This window comes from Hipposideros armiger, unplaced genomic scaffold, assembly GCF_001890085.2.
Source record: "Hipposideros armiger isolate ML-2016 unplaced genomic scaffold, ASM189008v1 scaffold_202, whole genome shotgun sequence".
Taxonomy (NCBI): domain Eukaryota; kingdom Metazoa; phylum Chordata; class Mammalia; order Chiroptera; family Hipposideridae; genus Hipposideros; species Hipposideros armiger.
This window is the reverse complement of record NW_017731552.1, coordinates 1,789,140-1,805,678: the sequence shown is the minus strand read 5'-3', so window position 1 is coordinate 1,805,678 and position 16,539 is coordinate 1,789,140.

Genomic DNA, 16,539 nt, shown 5'->3' with positions numbered 1-16,539 from the left:
AAGGAATCAACATAGAAATAATGTTTTTGAAGCTGAACAATTCAAATAGTCCATTATGTAATGAAACCTATGGATTGCAATCAAAGGGGTATTAAGAGGAAAATATACAGATTTGAACACATTGATTAGAAAATAAGAAATTTGGAAACTAAGTGAATTTAAGAAACAAATGAACCAAACGTTCAAATAACTAGAAAGGAATAGAATAAATCCTGATAAAAAAAAATGAAAGTGGAAATTAATCGGGCATTTTTGAGGTGGTTCTTTTGCATTAACAAAAACATTTAGCTCCTGACTTCTGAGGGAGGGTGGTCCTAATAAGTGACAGATCATGGGACAAAACAGAAAAGTCAGACTCTAACCTAAGCCTGGTCCTAGCTGAACCATCCAAGACTACCAGCAGTCTACTCTGCTCAGAGAACTCCTACTCAATCCTCAAAGCCCTGTTGTAAAAGCTCCTCTAAGAAAGCATCCCATACTTCCCTTCTCTAGTCTCCCAAACCCGTGAGGCTGAAGTGTCTAAATAGGGTCTATCTTGTCCTTACTGGAAATGACAAAGGATCTTTAGGGGAAATTAACGTGTGTGACCTTCAGCTCTGGTTTACCCCTTGAAATGCTCATTGCTATGGGTGTGGGTAAGTGGAGGCAGGCAGGGATTTATCTGAGGGCTTCTTGGAAGAGGAGGGCCCTTAATGAATTGCCTCAACCTACAGGTAGGACCACCAAGAGGACGCATCTCCCGTTGCCTTGGCCCTGCTGTAGGATACCGTAACATCCACCCCCATTTATTGAGCACTTATTGTATGCTTTCCTCACAAAATCTCGTTACTCCTTCTGACCATGCATCAATAGATGAGAAAGCAGGCTCAAAGAGATCAGGTCTCTTACCCAAGATGATGCAGATGGTAACTGGTGGAACTGGATGTGGGCCCAGGTCGCCCATTTCCCACAGCTATAGTTAGCAAGTTCAGTGCATTGTTGCGCTTTGCCTGCCCATAGTCAATATCAGCCGCACACACCACAGCCCCAGGCTGGGAAGGACGGAGCCTACAGCAGAGCCCCACCTCCCATCACTAACGATCTGTCAGGAGCCAAAGTGCTTCAGTGCTCTGTTAAGTGCAAATACCCTAAATACATACTGTGTCCCTCACAACATGACTTAAAAATGTTAAAAGCAAAAACACTCATGAGGAGAAATGGAGAACCACAGTGGTGATGGAGACTGAACCTAACTCAGAAAGACCAGGTCATCAAAATAAGGGTCTTGAGATGAATGATGCAATAGCAAAATTGTCCAAACAGATGAGTACAGTACTTTGTATTCAACAAATAATGGTCATTCTGTTCAAAGACAGCTGTCAGCGAAAGCAGAGTGTGTGTTAGGTCATAAAGGAAAGTTCAACGGACTTGCTGGCAATAAAATTATAAATCAATGATGACATCTAGCTTCTGGATCCACATAATTGGGAATGTTAAGACAATGAGTTAAAGAGAAATCGTACGTAAATTACAATTTAGAACTGAATGATGAGACTGCTGCAAATGAAACGAGTGGGATGTAACTGAAAATGTACTAGGAGGTAAATTTAAAGTCAAGCACATTTATGGGGGGAGGGAGATCACTGAATTTATATAAAGTCACTGAATTTATATAAATGAAATAAGCAGCCAAAGATGTTCTCATAGGGAAATATGTAGCTTTATATGAATTTATGAGGAAAATAACTGAAAATAAACTAGTTAAAGCTTTCCACTAAAGCTTTCCACTAACGCATCTACAAAAAGAACAGATAAACCTAAGGAAAGTCAAGGAAAAACATTAAGAAAAAAATTAAATGAGAATTGATGGCAGCAACAACAATAAAATAACAATATAAAAATCTGGATCTTTGGAAACACCCATAAAAGAGGCAGACCTTTGGCAGGAAAACAGAAGGCACAAACAGCATGAGGGATGATGGGGGACCAACTACTACAGAGGATAGATTTTAAAGGATGAATGTATATGAAGTATATACAACTTCAAACCACTAAACGTATAAAAGGATAAAATAGAAAAAAATCTAAGAATAAAAATTAAACTGAGTTGTTAAAGGGTGAATAAACTTAGGAAATATTGAAATGATGGTCAAAGATCTAGCCCCCATACAAAACACCTTTCCAGTTGGTTTTTCAGGTGAGTTTTGCCAAATCTTCAAGGAAAAGATTTGTATCTTTTATAAACTGTCAGCTTATGGCGGGGGGGATAGATAGTACTCAAACTGTATAAGGACAATCTGGGGGCGGGGGGCGGGTGGAAGCACATCCCTCTTATGTGTCTAGATGCTAAGTGTCTAAAAGGCTAAGAAAATATCAACAATGCAAATCTAGCATCTTGTTAAAAGAATAGGATTTTGGGGGTAACTGGTCGGCTCGGTTGGAGTGTCATGCTGATGACACCAAGGTTGCCAGTTCAATCCCCGCGTGGGCTACTGGGAGCTACGTCCTCCTTAAAAGAGTCAACTATGCCTTTGTAGCACAAAAGCAATGTGTAACCAATGACCATGGCTGTTCCCGAATTAAAAAAAAAAAAAAAAGAGTAGGATGTTATGACTCAATAGAGAAGGAGTTGTAGAATGCAAGGATGGTTTAACATTAGAAAATCTCAAATGAGAGTGAGAATAAATTGCTGCCTTGGAAAGCAAGTTGAGAGTATCTAGTAAGTTGAAGGGGTACATAACCTTTGACTCAACAATTCCACTCCAAGGTACATGTCTTAACACAGACTCATGCAGATGTGCCCAAGGGGACATGTACAGGTTCATCACAGTGGGAATATTTGTAAAAAAAAAAAAAAAAGTATAAAGTACATTTTTATTATGAACAAAAAATTTAAAAATTGGAATCAGCTTTTTAACTTTATAAAAAATTGGAGGGCCGGCCGAGTGGCTCAGTTGGTTAAGAGTTCGCTCAAGGGTTTGAGCTCTGAGCAACAGCGGTTCGAGTCCAGCCTGAGCTGAGTTGCTGCTGAGCTGCCAACAGGTGGCAGGATGGCTCAGCTTAAAAAAAATAATAATAATTGGAACTGAGCCGGCTGAGTGGCTCAGTTGGTTAAGAGCTCGCTTGGGAGCACCAGCTCTGAGCAGCAGGGCCGCGGTTCGGATCCCACATTAAGGACCAGTGACACTGCGCCCTCTACAGCTAAGATGATGAACAACAGCTCAACCTGGATCTGGGCTGCTGTGAGTTGCCGGCGACAGCGTAGGCTGCAGCGGGGCTGCAGTGGGCTGCCGTGAGCTACATGAGTGGCTGGCAGCCAGCGTGAGCGGCCGGCGGCCAGCAGCCGGCGAGAGCTGCCGTGAGCCACCGTGAGTGGCCAACCAATGACCGGTGACTGATTGCGTCACCCGGGAAGAGCACAATGATCATACCAACATGGGCCAGTGAAGCGACGTCCTCCACAACTAGACTGAAGAACAAAACAGCAATTTGTCTACCTGTCTGTTCCCCTTCCCCGATTCCCCAACGCTGTTCCCCTCCCCCAATTCCCCAATAAAATCTTTAAAAAAAAAAATTTGAATTCCAGCTGTAGGAATATGTATAAGGAATTCTCTGTGGACATACAATGGAATCTATCCAGGAGTGAACATGAAGTCCTACAACATGAAAGCACCTCAAATACGCTGAGCAAAACAGCAGACAGCCGGAAGAAGAGATAGTGTAATGCCATTACAGAGAATTTTAAAATACATAAGGCAAATCTTTAGTTGTTACGAATAAACACATAAGCAGCAAATATATAAAAACTCATCTATATGGCAATACTACCCAAAGCAATTGACAGAGTCAGTGCAATCCCTATCAAAACCCCAATGACCTTCTTTGAAGAAATGGCCAAGCCGATCCTCAAATTCATATAGAATTGCAAGGCACCCAGAACAGACAGCACAATTTTGAAATAGAACATAAACGTTGGAGAACTCACACTTCCCAATTTCAAAACGTATGGTAATCAAAACCTAAGGATAGATCTACTGATCAATGGAACAGAACTGAGAATCTAGAAATAAACTCATACATCTATGGCCACTGATTTTTGACGAGGATGCCAAGGCCATTCAATGAAGAAAGAACAGTGTCTTCAACAAATGGCACTGTACAAGCGGATGTCTACATGCAGAAGAGAGAACTCGGACCCCTGCCTCACACCACATACAAATTAACTCAAAATGGATCAGAGACCTAAATGTAAGAGCTAAACTATAAAATATAAAACACTTAGAAAAACTCATCGATAAACAAATTCATAGTTAAGTGTTCCCTCTGGGCAGTAGGAAGCGGGGTGCATTCAGCAAAGAGTACACAGGTAAATCCAACGAGATGTGTAGTGTTTTGCTTTTTTTTTTTAAGTTTTTTTTTTTTAAGATTTTTATTGGGGAATTTGGGGTATGGGAACAGCGCTGGGGAATTGGGGGAAGGGGAACAGACAAGTTGCTGTCATTATGTTCTTCAGTCTAGTTGTGGAGGACGTTGCTTCACTGGCCCAAGTTGGCACCATCATTGCGCTCTTCCCAGGCAAGGCACATCAGTCACCGGCTTCTGGACGGCCGCTCACTGCGGCTGCTGGCCGCTCAAGCTGGCTGTTGGCCGCTCAAGCTGGCTGCTGGCTACATACGGTAGCCCATGGCAACCCACTGCCACAGAGGCTGCAACCTAGCTATCGCCAGTGACTCACGGCAGCCCAGCTCCAGGTTGAGCTGTTGTTCAGCATCTTAGGTGTAGAGGGCAGTGTTACTGGCCCTCATATGTGGGATCCGAACCGGGGCCCTCTGGCGTTCCAAGCCAGTTCTTAACCATCGCGCCACTCAGCCAGCCCGTGTTTTGCTTTTTAAGTTGGGTGTGAAGGATGATATGGTGTCCAATGTCATTATATCACTTTTGTATTATATATCTGGAACAATAAATTTATCAATGGAAAAAGGGAGAAATATCACCCCAAAGCATTGACTAAAAAAAAAAAAAAAACTTCCATAACTTGATAAATTAGCTTGATCATGCTGAAACATTAGAAGTTGGCAAACTTTTCTGTAAAGAACTAGATGTAAATGTTTCAGGCTTTGCAGGCCAGCAAGTCTCTGTTGGAACCAGTCAGCTGGACTAGTCAACGAGACAGAGCCTTCATGATTGCAAAAGATATGATTGCCTACCTAGACAACTCGAAAGAATCGTCTTTAGTTATACCAGGAGTAATAAGAAAACCCAACAAAATACCAGTTACAAAGCCACCATACAAAGTTATTGGCCTATTTCTGAAGTTGATGCAGCTCAACTAAGAAGATTTCCAGCCACAAATAGCTCTGATCCAATTCCTTGTCAAGTACTCAGCACACTCGTATGTAGACCTTTATAACCATATACTCCCAGGCCAGAAAAAAAGGCAATTTTCCACATAAAAGAGGGGACCACCACCTTTCCCCACTTTGCATTTGAACCTGACTCTTACTCTCTCTTGGCAAAGTCAGCAGAGTTCACTGGTTCTTCTCTACTCCCTGTGCACAGCCAGGGTTCTCTCTCTGGGTTGCAATTACTTGTTTGAGAGAAGGGATTTTTAAGTAATTTTGTTGTATCACTAGGATAGACACATGTGTTACCTGGTACAAGTTAGCTGTGAACTATATGTTTCAGAAAAGGAGGAAGCAAGCAAAGAAGGGAGGAAATAATAATGTAATGATGATCATGATGAGAGTAATAGAAGTAGTCAAGTTAGTGGGTGAAAAAAATGATTGGACCAATTTCTTACACCATATAAAAAAATAAACCCAAAATGGATTAAAGACTTAAATCTAGACCTGAAACCATAAAAGAAGAAAAACACAAGCAGTGAACTCTCTGACATTGCTCTTAGCAATATCTTTTTGGATATGTCTCCTCAGGCAAGGGAAACAAAAGAAAAAATAAATGAATGGGACTGCATCAAACTAAAAATTTTTGCACAGTGAAGGAAACCAATAAAATGAAAAGACATCCAACTGAGTGAGAGAAGACATTCTCTAATGACAGACACATCTGATAAGGGGTTAATACCCAAAATTTATAAAGAACTCACACAACTCAACACCAAAGAAATAAACAATCTAATTAATAAATGGGTAGAGGATCTGAATAGACATTTCTCCGAAGAGGACATACAGATGACCCACAGACATATGAAAAGGTGTTCAACATCACTAATCATCAGGAAAATACAAATCAAAACCACAATGAGATACCACCTCACACCTGTCAGAATGGCTATCATCAATAAATCAACAAGTGCTGGCGAGGCTGTGGAGAAAAGGGAACCCTGCTGCACTGTTGGTGGGATTGCAAATTGGTACAGCCACTATGGAAAACAGTATCGAGGGTCCTCAAAAGGCTAAAAAATAGAACTACCTTATGATCTAGCAATTCCATTTCTGGGTATTTATCCAAAGAAATTCAAAACACTAATTGAAAAAAACAAACACACCGCTATGCACCATTACTAGTAATAGCCAAGATACGGAAGCAACCTAGGTGTCCATCCATAGATGAATGGATAAAGAAGATGTGGTACATATATAATGGAATAGTATTCAGCATTGAAAAAGAATCTTATCATTTGTGAAAACATGGGTGGACCTAGAGGGTATTATGCTAAGTGAAATAAATCAGAAAGAGAAAGACAAATCATACAGTATTGTAGAATCTAAAAAAACAAAATAAATGAATGAACAAAATAAAAGAGAAACAGACCCAGAGATACAGAGAACAAGCTGATGGTTGCCAAAGGGGAGGACATGGAGTGGGGAATAAAGGAAAAAAGAGGATGAAAAAACAAGATATTTGCATAGTCTCAGAGTATGTCCACACAAGATTTTTTTTTTTCTTTTTTTTTAGCTGAGCCATCTTGCCACCTGTTGGCAGCTCAGCGGCAGCTCAGCTCAGGCCGCAAATCGAACCCGCGATCCTGTTGCTCAGAGCTGATACTTTTTAATTACAAAGGAAAAAATAGTAACTTTACAGTGGAGAAGCCTGACCAACAAGACCTTAACCACGGGATAACATCCCCAATAATGAGACATCAATGGCCCTGCACCAAGGACACAATGTCCCTTCTGTGATATTCTTGCCCCAAAATGCACAACCTCAATCTAATCGCCAGTAGACATCAGACAAACTCAAGTTGAGGTCCTTTCTACAAAATAACTGGCCAGAACCCTTTAGCATGTTAAGGCCACGAAAGACAAAGAATGAGACCTATCACAGACCAGAGGGGATGCGGAAATGTGATGACATGGGGTCCTGGGTTGGATTCTGGGCCAGAAAAATGACATGAGAGGCAAAACTGCTTACATTTGAATAAAGTCTGTTGGTCAGTTACTAGTATAGCATCACGTTAATTTCCTGGCTTCAGGAAATGTACTAGGGTCATTATGTAAGATGCTAAACATGAGGAGAAATGGGTGAAGGACACACAGGACCTGTGTTATTTTTGCAACTTCTCTGTGGGTCTACAATGATTTAAAAATTAAAAAAAAAAGTTATAATTTTTTTCAAGTCATCAGCTAATTGTAACAGCAGCAATAACCAATGAGAAAGTGTAAATAAAAAAGACCCTAGATCGCCATATTGATTGCCAGGGGCTGGGAGGAGGGGAGAATGGGGAGTTGGTGTTTAACAGGGACAGGGGTTCAGATTTACAAGAAAAGGGTTACGGAGTGGACGGTGGGGTGGCTGCACAGCAGTTTGAATATATTTAATGCCACTGAGCTGTACACTTAAAAATGGTTAAAATGGTAAATTTTGTGATGAATATTTTAACACAATAAAAGAAGAGAAAGATTATAAATGTATCCACCTAAAAAAAAAAGACACTACATCTTTTCTCAGGGACACACGTGTGATTATAAATGCACAGAAAAGAGGTTGGACAGGTATGCACCTAACTGATAGCACGCCTCTCGTGAGATATGGCTGTTTTCAAACACGGCCACAGGGTCTTTTGACACTCCTCTCATTTGAGAGGTGGGGTCCCGTCCCCTCCCCGAGTCTGGGTGGGCTTGTGACGGTTGGGGCCTACAGAATACAGGGGAAGTGGTGCTAAGTGATCCCCAAGGGAAGCTCATAAAAGGCTCTTAGCTTCCACCTGGTTCCCTGGAGACAGACATTCGAGTCTTAGGATGCTCGCTCTCGGCCCCCTGCCATGTGTGAGGGGCCCCAGCCACACAGAAAGGCCACACACAGGAGCCCTGGTCTGCAGTCCCAGCTTCCTAGCTGACGCCCCAGACATCATGCAATGGAAATAAGTGGTCCTCACTGCACTTGGTCCCAACAACCGACCCACCAGGTCAGGACCCAGGAAGTAACCAAATGATTGGTGCTTACAACATCAAATTTGGGGTGGCGGTTGTGTGGCGATAGTAATGAGAACAGAGGGCAAAGATGAGGCTGGCGTGAAAGATGTGTGAAAGGCAACTTCCGTTCTTACAGTACTGTTTTTACGATGGAACATGCATTTATATGGTAGTAGTGGTGTGATTAAAAATGAATTTAAAAAACTAAAGCCCTTCCATCCATTATCAGCTATTACAGGCACAGCTCATTTTGAGCAGAGAGCAGCAGTCCACAATAATGAGGGCTCAGCTAAAGCTTGCTAACTATGCCACATCCCTGGGGGAGTGGGGGGGTGGGCGGGGGCTGTCACTATCATGAAAAAATGGCTCCTGTTTATTGAGTGGTAATTGTGATGTTTCACACTACTGTGATAACATATTAATAGTATTATCATCCCCATTTTGCAGATGAGAAAACTGAAGCACAGGGAGGTTGAGTAACTTGCCCAAGGTCACACTGCCAGAAAACAGCAGTCAGGATTTGAACCTAAGCCTTCTGGTCCCAGAATGTTCACAATATTGAGCAAGTGTTGTGCCAAGCTTTGGATATTCTAGAGTGAACAAGACATAACCTACCCCCACCTTCAAGGGGTTTATTGCTGACTATGAGAGAGACAGACCTGTAGACAGGAAATTTCTATTCTATCCTGCTGGGTGGAACATAAGGGTCTATGGGTATATACATTAAAGGGTATCAGGAAAGGCTGCCCAGCGGTGCAGGGTGAGTAGGATTTTAATTTCTTCGGGTGGGGAGGGGGAGGGACATGGGTGTACCTGGAAGAAGGCACACACAGCGCGTGCCAGGAGTGGAGAGAGCCCAGTATCTGAGGGATGGTGGACAGACGCAAACTCACCGGTCCCATCATTGACGTGGGCCCTCCCCTCCAGAGGACAGTTTGTTTTTTCAAATATTTTTATTGGGAAATTGGGGGGAGGGAACAGCGTTGGGGAATCAGGGAAGGGGAACAGACAAGTTGCTGTCCTTTTGTTCTTCAGTCTAGTTGTGGAGGGCGTCGCTTCACTGGCCCAAGTTGGTATTGTGATCATTGCGCTCTACCCGGGTAGGGCAGTTTCGGGCCGGCCATTAGACGGCCACTTAATGGCGGCTCACGGCAGCTCATAAAAGTGCACGCCAGCCGCCAGCCAGCCCCACTGCAGCCTTTGCCGTTGCCGGTGACTCACGGCAGCCCAGCTCCAGGTCGAGCTGTTGTTCACCATCGTAGCTGTAGAGGGCAGTGTCACTGGCCCTCATATGTGGGATCCAAACCGGGGCCCTGCTGCTCAGAGCTGTTGTCCCAAGCCAACTCCTAACCAACGCGCCACTCGGCCAGCCCCAGAGGACAGTTTTAAGGTCCACACAGCTCAGATGGTGGGTGTGGGGGGTGTGGGGGTGTGGAGCTGGATAGTGGCTCCTGGAGGAGGAGGAGAGCTGCTGGCTGTGCCCCAACTGGCACCTGTTGTCCCAGCAATTCTGCTCGGGCCCAGCCTGCAGGCTCTTCCACCAGATGAATCTTTGGGAGACGAAGGAACCATCCTGAGCCAGCTTCGTGGGTGTCAGCCTTCTCACACTATGTCCTCTAACTACAGTAGTGCCTGCTTATCTGCAGGGATAAGTCCCAAGGCCGCTGGTGGCTGCCTGAAACTGTGGATAGTACAGAACCCTACATGGACTGTTTTTATCCTATACATACACACCTATGATAGAATTTAATTAGTAAATTAGGCACAGTATGAGATTAACATAATAGTAACATTACAGTATAGTTATAGTTGTCCTATACCAGTTATGGGAATGTGGCATTAAGTAAAATAAGGGTGACTTGGACACAAGCGGTGTCATGTCACAATAGTTGATCTGATAACCGAGACGGCTACACAGTGACTAACGGGTAGGAAGTGTCACAGTGCAGAGACGCTGGACAGAGGGATGAGTCCTGTCCTGGGCGGGAAGGAGCTGATCTTATCACAGGACTCAGAATGGTGCGCCAGTTCAAACCTGTGACTGGTTTATGTCGGGGATTTTCCATTTAATAGTTTCAGACCACAGTTTACTGCGGGACCTGAAACCTGCCCAGGAGTTTGCCCAACCAACTGAATTTTTCTTCTGTTTCTACACTGAGTTAAACCAGGTCTTATGGGCTGAATTCTGTCCCCCAAATTCCTATGTTAAAGTGTTAACCCGAGGACCCAGAATGTGACTGCATTTGGAGATGGGGGTCTTTACTAGAGATAATAAGTTAAAACGAGGTCATGAGGGTGGACCCTGATCCAATCTGACTGGCGTCCTTGTAAGAGGAGATCAGGACACAGATGCACAGTGGGAAGAGCATGTGAGGACACAGGGAGAAGATGGCATGGCATCTACATGCCAAGGACAGCAGCCTCAGGAGAAACCAACCCTGCTGACATCTTGATCTTGGACTTCCAGCCTCCAGGATGCTGAGATGATAAATGTCTATTGCTTAAGCACCCCCAGCCTGTGGCACATTGCTACAGCAGCCTAAGCAGACTATCCATAGGGTTTTCCAAGTTTGGGAACCAAAGCTCAGGAAATATAGAATTGACGGGAAGTGGGGTGGTCTCAGATGGCACAGGGAATAGCACAAAATTACTCTGAATCACAAATGAAGATGTTTTGTTTTAATTCTAAATTCTTCTGTTTGGGTCCAGGCAAAAAGACTCAGTTGTGTGTTACTTAATAACCACTCTAATCCTTGCTAACCTCCCCTCATCTTAAAAAAAAAAAATTGAGGTATAATTTACATGTCATCAAAGTCCAAATATTAAGTGTACAGCTGGATGAATTTTACATCTATTTACCCATTAGATCAAGACAACAGAACATTTCCAGTCTGCTATGCTCTGAATGTGTCTCCCCAAAATTTATACAGTTGACCCTTGAACAATGCTGGGGTTTGGAGCACCAACTCTCCTGCACAGTCGAAAACCCAGGTATAGTTTTTGACCCCTCAAAAAATTTACTAATAACTTACTGTTGAGTGGAAGCCCTACCGATAACATAAACAGTTGATGAACACGTATTTTGTATGTTATATGTATTATATACTGTATTTACAATAAAGTAAACTAGAGAAAAGAAAATGTTATTAAGAAAATCATATGGCAGAGAAAATATATTTATTTAATTATTGAAAAAAAATCTGTGAATGAGTGGACCAATGCAGTTCAAACCTATGTTGTTCAAAATTGAACTGTATATTGAAATCCTACATCCCAATGTGATGGTGTTAGGAGGAGCCTTTGGGGTGATTAGGTCATGAGGGTGGGGCCCCCATGAATGGGATTAGTGCCCTTATAAAAGAGACCCCAGAGAACTCTCCCACCCCTTCTTCCACGTGAGGACATGGCGAAAAGCTGCCAGTTATGAACCAGGAAGGGGGTTCCTCACCAGACACCTAATGTGCCAGCACCTTGATCTTGGATGTCCAGCCTCCAGAACTGTGGGAAATAAATCATTCACCAGCCCCCCAGTCTCTGGTATTCTGTTATAGCAGCTCAAATGGACTGACACCCACTCCAGAAAACTCCCTCTCCTCTCCTAGTTAATGTTCCCACCCTAAGCAGAAGCACGTTCTGATTTCCATCCCCATCAATTAGTCTTGTCCATTCTTGAGCTTCATAGAAATGAAATCACACAGCACGTTCTCTTTGGGGTTTGGCTTCCTTCATGCCACATCATGGCAAGGAGGTTCCCGCATGCGGCTGCGTGTGTCTCCTGTTACGAGATTCCCTCTCTGTTGCCTGATATTCTGTGGTAGGACTATCCATTCTGCTGCCAATGAGCATTTGGGTTGCTTCTAGTTTAGGATGAAAGTTGCTGTGAGCATTCTTGGAGAAAGACTTGGAATATGCACTCCATAAGAAGATGGAATACTACGCAGCCATTAAAAAGAGCCAGCCATTGCATCAACACCCAGGAGTGGAATTACTGGATCCCCCAAACTCCTGTTTTTAAAAGGACATCAGGTCTGGGGTTCAAGTCCTTGGGCAGGAAAAATTTTTAACATAATTGTTTCCTTTATATTTTTTGTAAATAAATAAATTTTATTTTTTTTAGAGCAGTTTTAGGTTCACAGCGAAATGGAGCAGAAGGCACAGAATGGCCACGTGCCCCCCTCCCAGCCCCCATACACACAGCCTCCCCCACTGTCGACACCAGACACCACAACGGTAGATTTGTGACAATTGATGAACCTGCAACTGGCATGTCATCAGCATCCAGAGTGCACTCCTGGTGTCGTACATTCCCTGGGTTTAGACAAACATAATGACATGTATCCAGTGTCGTGTCACTGCCCTACAAACCCTGTGCCCCACCTGTTCATCCCCCCTCCCTCTGGGAAGCTCTGACAACCACTGATCCTTTCGCTGTCTCCATAGTTACCTTTTCCAGAATGTCATACAGTTGGAATCATACAGTTTGTAGACTTTTCAGATCGGCTTCTTTCACTTAATATTCATTTAAGGTTCCTCCATGTCTTTTCATGGCTGGAGAGCTCATTTCTTTTTAGCACCGAATAATATTCCATTGTCTGGATACCCCACCGTGTGTTTATCCATCACCTGCCGAAAGAAACCTGGGCGGCTTCCAGGTTTTGGCAATTATGAGTAAACCTTCCATAAACATTTATGTCAGGTGTTTGTGTGGACATAAGTTTTTAACTCCTTCGAGTAAATACCAAGAGCACAGTTCCTGGATCATATGGTAAGAGTGTGCTTATTTTTATGTTTTTTAAAGAATTTTTATTGGGGAATTGGGGGAGAGGGACAGCATTGGGGAACTGGGAAAGGGGAACAGACAGGTTGCTGTCCTTTTGTTCTTCAGTCTAGCTGTAGAGGATGTTGCTTCACTGGCCCATGTTGGTATTATCATTGCACTCTTCCCGGGTGAGGCAGATCAGTCACCGGCCAGTGGACAGCTGCTCACGGCGGCTCTTGGCAGTTCATGCTGGCTGCTGGCCACTCACGCCAGCTGCCAGCCACTCACGGTAGCTTATGGCAGCCCACTGCAGCCCCACTGCAGCCTACACCAGTTGCCTGCTACTCTCTGCAGCCTCGCTCTGGGTGGAGCTGTTGTTCACCATCTTAGCTGTAGAGGGCGCAGAATCACTGGCCCTAATGTGGGATCCGAACCAGGGCCCTGCTGCTCAGAGTTGGCGTCCCAAGCCAGCTCTTAACCAAAGCACCACCTGGCCGGCCCAGAGTGTGCTTAGTTTTATAAGAAACCACCAGACTGTCTTCCCAAGTGGCCGCACCATTTTGCATTCCCACCAGCCATGAATGACAGTTCCTGTGGCTCAGCCTCCTCGCCAGCATTTGGTGGTGTCACTGTTCTGGATAGTGGTCATTCTACTAGCTGTGTAGTGGTAGCTCACTGTGGTTTTATTGCATTTATCTCCCCGTCAGCGTATGATGTGGAGCCCCCTTTCTATGCTTATTTGCCATCTGTGTATCTTCTTGGGTGAAGTGCTATTCAGGTCTTTGGCTGTTTGTTTTCTTATTGTTTCTCCCCCCACAGCTTGATTGAGGTATCACTGACACATAAAGGTGGTATATACTTAGGGTGTACAATGTGGTGTTTTGATATAACACTGTGAAATGATTGCCACAACCAAGCTCATGAACACACCCAGCACCTCACACAGTTACTTTCGTGTGTGTGGCGAGAACACTTAAGATCTACTCTCTTAGCAAATTTTAAGTATACAATACAGAATCATTAACTATATTCACCACGCTGTCCATTGGATTTTCAGCCCTGATTCATCCTGCGTAACTGAAAGTACGTACCTTTTGACCAGCACCTCCCATTCACCCCTGCCCCCACCCCAAGGCACTGGCAACCACCATTCTACTCTCTGCTTTTATGAGTTTAGCTTTTTTTAGATTCCACATATAAGTGAGATCGTGCAGTATTTGGCTTCTTTCGCTGAGCATAATGTCCTCCAGCTTCATCCATGTTGTAGCAGGTGTCAGAATGTCCTTCTTTAAGGATGAATAACATTTCATTGTGTATATACCACGGTTTTAAAATCTATTCATTTGTCAATGACACTTAGGTTGTCTCCATCTCTTGACTGAATAAAGCTGCAATGAACACAGGGGTGCAGATATCTCTTTAAGAGGATGATTTCATTTCCTTCAAATATATATCCAGAAGTGGGGTTGTTGGATCATGTGGCAGCTCTACTTTTAATTTTTTTTTTTTTAAGCTGAGCCATCCTGCCACCTGTTGGCAGCTCAGCGGCTGCTCAGCTTGGGCCAGGCATCAAACCACTGTTGCTCAGAGCCAAACTCTTGAGCGAGCTCTTCACCAACTGAGCCACTCGGCCGGCCCTTCTACTTTTAATTTTTTGAGGCACCTTCATACTGGTTTCCATAGTGGCTGCACCGATTTGCAATCCCACAAACAGTGCACAAGCATTCCCTTTTCTCCACATCCTCACCAGCACTTGTTGTCTCTTATGTTTTTTGTTTGTTTGTTTTTTTAAGATTTTTTTAAATTGGGGAATTGGGGGATGGGAACAGTGCTGGGGAATTGGGGGAGGGGAACAGACAAGTTGCTGTCCTTTTGTTCTTCAGTCTAGTTGTGGAGGACGTTGCTTCACTGGCCCAAGTTGGCACCATCATTGCGCTCTTCCCAGGGCGAGGCAGATCAGTAGCCGGCTTCTGGACGGCTGCTCACAGGGCTGCTGGCCGGTCACGCTGGCTGCTGGCTACACACAGTAGCCCATGGAAACCCACTGCAGCAGGGGCTGCAGCCTAGTCCGTTGCAGGCGATTCATGGCAGCCCAGCTCCAGGTCGAGCTGTTGTTCATCATCTTAGCTGTAGAGGGCAGTGTTACTGGCCCTCATATGTGGGATCCGAACCAGGGCCCTCTGGCGTCCCAAGTTAGCTCTTAACCAACGCGCCACTCGGCCAGCCCTCTTATGTTTTTGATAACAGCCGTTGTGACAGTGGTGAAGCAATATCTCATCATGGTTTTGATTTGCATTTCCCTGATGATTGGTGGTGGTGAGCACCTTTTCATGTACCTGTGGGTCACCTGTATGTCTTTGGAAAAATGTTCTTTGCTCATTTTTAAACCTGATTGTTTATTTGCTGTTGAATTGAGTCTATATATTTTGGGTATTAATCCCTTTTCAGATGTGTTGTTTGCAAATACTTTTCTCATTCCATATGTTGTTGCTTCACTCTGTTGTTGGCTTCCTTTGCAGTGCAGAAGCTTTTTAGTTTGATGAAATTCCACTTGTCTCTTTTTGCTTTTGTTGCCTGTGCTTTTGGGGTCAGATTGAAAAAAAGTCTTAGCACCAGACCAATGTCAAGAAGCTTTCCCTCTATATTTTCTTCTAGTATTTTATAGTTTCGGGTCTTACCTTTAAGACTTTAATCCACTTTGAGTTGATTTTTGTATGTGGGGTGAGATAAGTTAAGTGTCCAAGTTCATCGTTCTGTGTGTGGCTGTCCAGTTTTCCCAACACTGTTGATTGAAAAGACTCTCTCCAGTGTGTGTTCTTAGCACTTTTTCTTGACAAAGATCTGTTGACCATAAATGTTTGGATCTTTTTCTGGGCTTTCTATTCTGTTCCATTGATCTATGTGACTGATTTTATGCTGGTTACCCTAGTGGCTTGATCATTGCAGCTTCGTAATATGGTTTGAAATCATCAAGTGTGATAGCTCCAGCTTTGTTCTTCTTTTTCAAGATTGCTTTGGTTATTCAAGGTCTCTTGTGGTTCCATATAATTTTAGGGTTGCTTTCTATTGCTCTGAAAAAAATGCCATTGGAATTTTGATAGAGATTGATTTGAATCTATAGATCACTTTGGGTAATATGGATATTTAAACCATATGAATTCTTCTAATCCATAAACACAGAATATCTTATGTCTTCTTCAATTTTTTTCATCAGTGGATTATAGTTTTCAGTGTATAGATCTTTCACCTCCTTGGTTAAATTTATTCTTAAATTTTCGTTTTGTTTTGTTTTGTTTTGTTTTGGTTTGGTTTGGTTTGGTTTGGTTTGATTTTTGTGCTATTGCAAAATGGGACATTTTCTTAACTTCTTTTTCAGATAGTCCATTGTTACTGTACAGAAACGCAATTGCTTTCTGGTTTGATTTT